The sequence below is a fragment of the Pan paniscus genome, chromosome 20 (assembly GCF_029289425.2).
Source record: "Pan paniscus chromosome 20, NHGRI_mPanPan1-v2.0_pri, whole genome shotgun sequence".
Classification (NCBI taxonomy): Eukaryota; Metazoa; Chordata; class Mammalia; order Primates; family Hominidae; genus Pan; species Pan paniscus.
Genome location: NC_073269.2, coordinates 58,835,560 through 58,842,867, shown reverse-complemented (window position 1 = coordinate 58,842,867; position 7,308 = coordinate 58,835,560).

The window sequence follows — 7,308 nt, the reverse complement described above, 5'->3', positions numbered from 1 at the left end:
TCGTCAGGACCTCCTGAGGTTCGTGTTAATTGGCCTTAGACTCCCCCTGTCCCCAGACCCAGGATGCATGTGTTTCCTCTTTTGTCATTTTTATTGGAGATGGGTCTCATTCTGTTGCCCAGGCATGAAAGCAGTGACAGCATCAGAGCTCACTGCAGCTTCAACCTCCTGGGTTCAAGGGATCCTCCCATTTCAGCCTCCAAAGTCGCTGGGACCACAGCCATGCGCCATTGCACCAGGCAAATTTTTGTGTTCCTAGTAGAGATGGGCTTTCACCATGTTGCCCAAGCTGGTCTCGAACTCCAGGGCTGAGGCGATCCAGCTGCATCGGCCTCCCAAAGTGCTGGGATTACAGTCATGAGCCACCAAGCCCGGCTTGTTTCTTAATTAAAAAAAAAAAAAAATGCCAGGTGCTGTGGCTCACACCTGTAATCCCAGCACTTTGGGAGGCCACGACAGGCGGATCACCAGAGGTAAGGTATTTGAGAACAGCATGGCTAACATGGTGAATCCTCGTCTTGACTAAAATATAGAAATTAGCTTGGTTTGGTGGTGAGTGCCTGTAATCCCAGCTACTCAGGAGGCTGAGGCAGGAGAATCGCTTGAATCCAGGAGGCAGACATTGCAATGAGCTGAGATGACGCACCTACACTCCAGCTGGGCTACAGGGTGAGACTCCACCTCAACAAAATAAAATTAAAATAAAGTAAATAACTGCTTCTCAAATAAGCTTTGGTATAATCTTACGAAGTCACATCATTGTTTTCCAACTATGATATGTATTGAAAAATTTCTTCTTTGACCCCACATTTTATTATATATATATTTTTTAACCACTGTAAATTGTTTTTCTCTGAAATTTATTGTGTTTAGTTTACATTGAGGACTGCATGCTTTCTAGTCTGTGTCATATATTGGAAACATTTTCTGGTACCTGATAAATGATTCTAGTTTGTTTCAATGTGTACTTGATAAAGATATCAAGGAACTTTTTCTTTATGCTAACATCAAAATTTAGTTCACGTAGCCTATTATTCCATTTTCTTTATGTCATCTGACTAAATAGTGAGCTGTGAGCTTTTAAGTAAATGTGCCCTTCAAGTTCCTCTGGTCCATAATATTCTTTGCAGATGTTGAAGGATGGGCTGGATTGACCTGGAACCTTGTTCCAGCAGAGCCCATATGTTCATGATGAAAACATTTGCTCAGATCTCATTTGTACCGCTGCTTCTTTTTCAATGTTTTAAACACTTATAGCTATGTGTTCAAAATTGTGTTTATTTTGAACGTATTACAATCATTTTTCTCAGAAAATAATTATGTTTAGGATTCATGCCATCAAAACCTTAGACATTGAAAGAGACATTTCATTTGCTCAGGTATATAGAATGGTCCTGAAACTTTTTTCTTCCTTTTTTGAGACAAGAGTGTCACTCTGTCACCCATACTTGAGTGCAGGGACATGATCTTGGCTCACTGCACCCTCCATCTCCCAGGCCCAATGATCCACCCCAGTCCACCTCCCAAATAGCTGAGACCACAGATGCACACCACCAGGCCTGGCTAATTTCTTATACTTTTGGTAGAGACGCGGTTTCACCACGTCTCCCAGGTTGGTTTCAAATTCCTGGGCTCAATGGTCTACCCACTTCAGCCTCCCAAAGTGCTGGGATTACAGGGTGAGCCGCCATACCCAGCCCATCCTGGAATTTTCTAGAGAAGGAAGACCAACACAGCCTATTGGCGCTTCCAGACCATCACGTGGGAATCAGCCACACCTCCTTCTGACTCAACTCGGGGCTTCTCAGGATAACTTGGTGAAGTGTCTCCTGCTCGTAACAACAGTGACTCAACCAATAATGTACAGGTGAGGAATAAGACCAGAAAAGCTCAGTCAGAGTGACACAGACCCCAGAAATACTTTGCCAAATAAGTGTGTGGCTTTTCCTGTAGGAGAGGGTGATGCTCAGGTGTGATTTGAATTTTAAATGGATTCCTGTCCTCCAAAAATGTAAAAAAACCCACAAATACCGGAATGGAAAAACAAGGGATTAGACTCAAATCGTCTTGAACCTATTTTTGTCTCTGTCCATACCCACTGCTTTTCCTTATCTCATCTCACAGCTTTAACCCACCTACCCATGTCCCCTGCAGGCCTCTCCACTGAGCTCTACAATCCTGTGTCCCGTTGTCTCCTCAGCTCTCTGCTGGGACATCAAACAGGCATCTCCACCTTCACGTGTCCATAAGTGACTTCCTAAACCCCCAAACACATTCCCTTACAGTCCTACATGTCTCAGATGAGGGTGACAGTGTATTTCTGGAAGCTTAGCCAAACTTGACAGCATGTATTTGAAATATGGGAGATAAATTACTTTATTTGTAAATGTTGTAATTTATAATATAAAGAGAAAGTTGCATGTATACATGAAATGACTGAGAAGATATATCACTTTTGTGTGTGTGTGTGTGTGTGTGTGTGTGTGGCAGAGTTTGGCTCTTCTCACCCAGGCTGGAGTTCAGTGGCTCAATCTTGATTCACTGCAACCTCCTTCTTCCGGGTTCAAGCGATGCTCCTGCCTCTGCCCCCCGAGTAGCTGGGATCACAGTGGACTTTCAAAATGCTTTTGGGTTGTGGGAGAAAAATGTTTGAAGTCCTTAACCCTATGGATCTCTGTCCCCAGGACCTCTCTGACCTCATCTCCTACCTGTGCCCTTCTCTCTTCCACTGCTCCAGCCACTCGGGCTGCTTTCCTTTGTTGGGAGGGTGATGTTGCTCCTGTCCCAGGGCCTTCACTTGAGCTGTCCCTCTGCCTGGGACTCTCTAGCCCCTCAGCTGCAAGTGATAAGCAGCCTTTCTGTCCCATGTGACACTGCAGCTTTGAACTCAGAAAATCTCAGACAGATCTCAGTTAATTTAGAAAGTGTATTTTGTGAAGGTTGAGGACGCATCTGTGACACAGCCTCAGGAAGTCCTGATGACGTGCCCAAGGTGGACGGGGCACAGCTTAATTTTATACATTATATGGAGACGTGAGACATCAATCAGTATACGTAAGAAGTACGTTTTGAGGTAATAGTTCAAAATGCAATGAGTATAGCAAACCATCAAGGCGTACATTACAGTCAAATCAGCATTGACCTGAGGATGAGTTGATTTAACATTGAGTTCGAGCATTAATTGACATTAAAGTGTTTAAGAGGATTGGGCCGGGCCAGGTGCAGTGGCTCACGCCTGTAATCCCAGCACTTTGGGAGGCCAAGGTGGGTGGATCACGAGGTCAGGAGATCGAGACCATCCTGGCAAACACGGTGAAACCCTGTCTCTACTAACAATACAAAAAAAAAATTAGTTGGGCATGGTGGTGGGCACCTGTAGTCCCAGCTACTCGGGAGGCTGAGGCAGGAGAGTGGCGTGAAGCTGGGAGGCGGAGCTTGCAGTGAGCCGAGATCGTACCACTGCACTCCAGCCTGGGCGACAGAGCGAAACTCCGTCTCAAAAATAAAATAAATAAATAAATAAATAAAAAGAGGATTGAGCCGGGCATGGTGGCTCACATACATTGGTTTGTTCTGGAAAGGCGGGACAACTTTAAACAAAGCCAGAAGGACTTGAAGCAGCGAGGGTGCTTCCAGGTCATAGATAAATGAGGCACAAATGGTTGCAATATTTTGAGTTTCTTTTTTGTATTTTTTGAGATGAAGTCTCGTTTTGTCGCCCAGGCTGGAGTGCAGTGGCACGATCTCAGCTCACTGCATCAGCCTCCCACAGTGCTGGGATTACAGGCATGAACCACTGTGCTGGGTCCTTCTTTTGAGTTTCTGATTAGCCTTTCGAAGGAGGCACTCAGACATGCATCTGTGTCAGGGAGCAGAGGGGTGACTTTGAATAGAAGGGGAGTCTGGTTCCCTAAGCAGTTCCCAGCTTGACTTTTCCTTTTTGCTTGGTGATTTGGGGCTCAAAGATTTATTTCCTTTCACACAGCCCAACCCTCACCCCACCTCTGGTCCACGTTGCCTGTTCTGTGGGATTATTTTTGTACCTTTGCCATCCACTCTCTGGATTCTGTTGAGAACTTGGCCCCAAGGGGAGGGCAGAGCCAGAACGTGGGGCTGTGCTGGGCTCGCCCCCTCTGAGTGGAGCTCAACCCTGGCTTCACATTAGAGTCTAGAGGCATTTTGCAAATAGAGCTTTTGTGCCGCTTTAGCAGGGATTCTTATTCTGACGGGATGGAACCCACCCTCAGTAATACCTGCAGTGGCCCAGGTGCTTGTCATCTGTGTGCAACATTGAGCATGGAAGCTCTGAGTCCTCCATTTCTGAGGGCTGAGCTCAGCCTGTGATCCACAGAGAGGTGAGGGGCTGTCCTCTGGATGGGGATTGATCAGGGATGGGTCTGTGCCCCGAAGGGGAGATCAGTCCAGCTCAGCTCCCCACTGCTGCCTCGTGTGTGGTGGCTGCTGCAGGAGGGGGGCGAGATCTGAAGACCAGGGTCAAACATACACTTACAGGTCTTCCTGTGGGACTTTCTTATCTCTGCATGATCTCTGGTGCAGTGGGCGGCAGAGGACCATCTTTCCAGAGGGTGACGTCTCCCTTGTTTGTGTGTTTTTGTCACAGGAAGGGAGTGAGTCATTTCTAACATGAAGTCTTATTTTTTTTCACGTACAGGATTGATTTCTAAAGACTCATGTTGCATGAGGAAGCCGCTCAGAAGAGGAAAGGAAAGGAGCCAGGGCTGGCTTTTCCTCAGGTGAAGTGATATTCCTCTGTGGATTAATCTGTCTCTTTCATTTCTGAAATGCCAGGTATTGTAGCAGCCAGTCTTTTCTGAGTCTGAAGCATCTTGTCTGACACATTCACTCACACTCACCCATGCCTGCCCTCAGTTCCTCTCAGCTGCTCTGAGATTCCATCTCCTGTGAGCCAGTGACATGAACTTGGGAAGAGGCTCCACTGGGCATGGTCGTGGGAAGGGCTCACACCCAGACGTGGATGGACACGGGGTGTGGGCCCCGTGGTGTCAGTGCTGCTGGGCAGCCTGTATTGTTCAGGGGCCATGTCTGGATGTCAGCTCTTTGTGGATGAGATCAGAGAAACCACATATGAAACATATACTTTAATATGCACAGATATCTGGTAAATTCTGGAAAAGGAGACCTATAAGGGGAGATAGTTTGTATCTGATTTGATAGTGCATTTGAAGTCACACTAGTAGATCAACATGTCTCTGACTTCAAACTTTTTTTTTTAAAGAGACAGCATGTTGGTCTGGGTGTGGTGGCTCACACTTGTAATCCCAGCATTTTGGGAGTCCAAGGTGGGTGGATCACTTGAGGCCAGGGGTTTGAGACCAGCCTGTCCCACATGGTGAAACCTCATCTCTACTAAAAATATGAGTTGGGGGTGATGGTGCACGCCTGTAATCTCAGCTACTCAGGAGGCTGAGGCAGGAGAATCACTTGAATCCGGGAAGTCGAGGTTACAGTAAGCCGAGATTGTGCCACTGCACTCCAGCCTGGGCAACAGAGCAAGACTCCATCTCAAAAAAAAAAAAAAAAGGAGAGAGAGAGAGAGATAATGTTGCTCTGTTGCTTAGTTTTAGAGTACAAAGGCACAATTTAGAGTTTACAGCAGCCTGAAACTCCTAGGTTCAAGTAATTCCGACTTTAGACTCCCAAAGAGCTTGAATGATAGGCATGGGTCACCATATGTGGGTAATTGTTTTATTTATTTATTTATTTATTTATTTATTTATTTATTTATTTATTTTGAAATGGAGTCTCACTCTGTTGCCCAAGCTGAAGTGCAGTGATGCAATCTCAACTCGCTGCAACCTCTGCCTCCTGGGTTCAAGCGATTCTTCTGCCTCAGCCATCCAAGTAGCTGGGACTAAAGGTGTGCACCACCACACCTGCAAAATTTTTGTATTTTTAGTAGAGATAGGGTTTCACCATGTTGGCCAGGCTGTTCTCAAACTCCTGACCTCATGATCCCCCCTTCTTGGCCTCCTAAAGTGCTGGAATTAAAGGTGTGGGGCACATGTATGTCAGGCCTCTGAGCCCAGACCAGGCCATCGCATCCCCTGTGACCTGCACGTATAAGCCCAGATGGCCTGAAGTAACTGAAGAATCACAAAAGAAGTGAATATGCCCTGCCCCACCTTAACTGATGACATTCCACCACAAAAGAAGTGTAAATGGCCGGTCCTTGCCTTAACTGATGACATTACCTTGTGAAAGTCCTTTTCCTGGCTCATCCTGGCTCAAAAACACCCCCACTGAGCACCTTGCGACCCCCACTCCTGCCCACCAGAGAACAAACCCCCTTTGACTGTAGTTTTCCTTTACCTACCCAAATCTTATAAAAGGGCCCCACCCCATCTCCCTTCACTGACTCTCTTTTTGGACTCAGCCTGCCTGCACCCAGGTGAGATAAACAGCCATGTTGCTCACACAAAGCCTGTTTGGTGGTCTCTTCACACGAATGCGCATTAAAGTGTACGGCCGTATTTTTCATATTTTTTTTTATTTTGTTGTCCAGGCTGGAGTACAGTGCTGCAATCATACCTCACCATAGCCTTGATCTCCTGGCCTCAAGGGATCCTCCCATGTTGGCCTCCCAAATTGCTGGCATTCCAGGTGTGAGACAGCCTCCCTGGCTGGACTCTGCACTTTTTTGTGATAGAGTCTCGCTCCATCGCCCAGGATGGATTGCATTGGTGAAGAGGTGGGTTGCCCCTCTACACCTGTGGGCATTTCTCATCAGGTGGAATGAGAGACTTTGAAAAGAAAGAGACACAGAGACAAAGTATAGAAGAGAAAGTTACATGTATACATAAAATGAGTGAGAAAATACATTTCCAAAATTCTTTTGAGTTGAGATGTGAGAGAAAAATGTTTCAAGACCTCATCCCTAGATATCTGAGTCCCAGGAGCTCTGTGACATCATCTCCTGCCTGTGTCCTCCTCCCTACCTCTACTGTAGCCATGCAGGCTTCTTTTCTTTTTCTGGGACTCAGGTTGCTCCTTTCTCAGGGCCTTCACCTGGGCTGTCCCTCTGCCTAGGACTCTCTGGCCACTCAGCTGCAAGTGACAAGCAGCCTTTCTTCCCTAAGTCTTTGTTCTGATATCACTTTTTCTATGAAAACTTTTGTGTTCTCCCACAGCCCCCCATTTGACATGACAGCCCCACCTTCACCCCCACCTCTGGTCCATGTTGCCTGTTCTGTGTGATCCTTTTTGCTCCTTCGCTGTTCACTGGATCCTGGTGGGAACAAGTCCCCAAGCGGAGAGCAGAGCCAGAAG